This window comes from Austrofundulus limnaeus, unplaced genomic scaffold, assembly GCF_001266775.1.
Source record: "Austrofundulus limnaeus strain Quisiro unplaced genomic scaffold, Austrofundulus_limnaeus-1.0 Scaffold31, whole genome shotgun sequence".
In the NCBI taxonomy this organism is placed as follows: Eukaryota; Metazoa; Chordata; class Actinopteri; order Cyprinodontiformes; family Rivulidae; genus Austrofundulus; species Austrofundulus limnaeus.
The window spans coordinates 2,583,425-2,585,396 of NW_013952433.1; the positions used below are offsets into that span (position 1 = coordinate 2,583,425).

Below are 1,972 nucleotides of genomic sequence, written 5' to 3' on the forward strand. Positions count from 1 at the left end.
TATATATATCGTATGTAAATTACTTCAAAAATGTTTAATTTTGGTTCTTTTATGAAGTCGTTTAGCTTTTCTTCAGTGTTTAATTTATTTTGGTTCCATACTTGCAGCAATGTTGCTCTCTTGATCTAATTATCTAATTTAACTTGTCAAGAAAATACTATACAGTGCCTGAAAAACTGCGTCAACAAAGGCTAAAGTGTGAAAACATCAAAGGTCAACTCGTGAAATAAAAGACAACAGGTCTATGTGTTTTGTATTACTCTGAATAAAAGTGAAGCTAAACCATGGTAAAAATGTTTTAGGCCTGTAACATTTACATGTTTACCCACTTCAGTCATTTTCAATTATGAAATATTTCTCCTGAAATGACTGCAACATGTCGGAATGTGAAAGCCATCACGAGCACCACTACCATGGTTGATGGGGATTGTTTGGACACAAATGACAACCATAATGTTTATTTTTTTTACATCCGCTTTCCCGCACGCGCTGTTAAGCTGCATAGAGTCACGTTATCGCATTCAGTTTGTTTATGTTTACAAATTTGGGTTGTAAGACTCGCGGCTGATCGCGTTGGCAAAGTCAACCGAAAGACCCAGAGGCAGAGGAGCTTGTCCTTGTTTCACAGCCACCGACCGTGGGGCATCGGCTGGGCTCTTGGTTGCTATGCAAACGCCTGGAAGCAACACTCCTGTCGCATGGCGCTAACGTGGAGGTGACGGTTAACTTTGGGGGTAGCGATGCTAGTAACATTAGCCGCTGTCCAATTAAACAACCAAACATTATAACGTTACTACCACCACGTACTAAAATAAGCCAAAGACAGTAGGGCGCATAAAAATAACCTAAAATCCTCCTCGTTCACCTGTAAAGGATACAGCTAGCATAAGTTAGCACATAACGATAGTTGAATAAAAAAATAAAAAAACAAGTAACTAAAAATAGCAAGTTACCCTCCCCGTTTTTGTTGTCGTGGTGTGTAGTAGGTCAACGCTTCAACTTACCGTTTTCTTGTATCGAGGGCTGCGCTCGTACAGTTTAGCAGGTCCCTTCCCAGTTCGGTGTCATAGCAGGGAGCAGTGGGAGGGCAGCTGGGTTGAGGAGGAGAACCGCCAGAGGAGAAGTTGCTCGGTTTCAACATGGAGAGCTCGCGGGGTGGACTCCTACTGCTGCGGCGGTGACTCCTCGCGCTGCTGCCTGCTGCTACAGTGAGCTCTGGCGACACCTGGGGTCACAGCGGGGTACTGCACCCGCTGTAGTTACTGCACGGAGTGGAGTTCAAGTACCAACATTATTATTATTATTTAGCTAATACGTTTTATAATTCATTTATTGAAACAAATGGTCACCTACAGTATGTATACATCCACATTTACAATTAAGTAAATGTAATTAAGTCAGGCACCATTAAGTCCTGGGTTAAAAGATTTTTATTTTTATTTTTTTCAAAATGTAAAAGAAAATTCAAAGTTACATTTYGACATCCTTTAGGCTTTGGAGAGGCTCCTCCTCAGAGTAACTCAAGACTTTTGCACAGTGTATGTTCAAACTTTAACAAACATTTGAAATTAATATRTGCCAAATTGTGTCATGAATTCAAGATTTAGCTCTCTGTTAGCATTTAACAGTATTTTTATGAGATGACGAATTAACGCAGAGCAGGGCTTTTCGTTTTATGCCCCCTTATATTGATGTTTAAATTTTAAAATATAACAAAATAGGTTAAATCACTGGTTCTCAATTATTTTCAGTCATGCCCCCCTTTTTTTTGCACAACCCCCACTCTTATATTGAAATACTATTAAGAACCTGATAATACTGAATTATTTTTCTGTAGTGCAAACCACTATTTGGCTTTCTGGCACCAGCCTTCTGCATATAAACATGATAATGGTAGGGGAAGAACTGCATTTTGGGGAAAAAAAGTATTAACTTTTACATTTCAAGTTTATTTTGCTGCATTGAACCATTC

The 1,972-nt window shown here is 39.3% G+C and overlaps 1 protein-coding gene across 1 annotated transcript in view; it reads right to left on the reverse strand.

The window, feature by feature from the left end:
* osbpl5 (oxysterol binding protein-like 5) overlaps positions 1-1,162 on the reverse strand; it is a 40,169-nt gene extending 39,007 nt beyond the window's left edge. The window contains exon 1 of the mRNA XM_014005581.1: positions 1,005-1,162. The gene's annotated coding sequence lies outside the window, so the exon portion shown is untranslated. The remainder of the gene's footprint in view (positions 1-1,004) is intronic.
* Between the last annotated feature and the right edge of the window lie 810 nt (positions 1,163-1,972).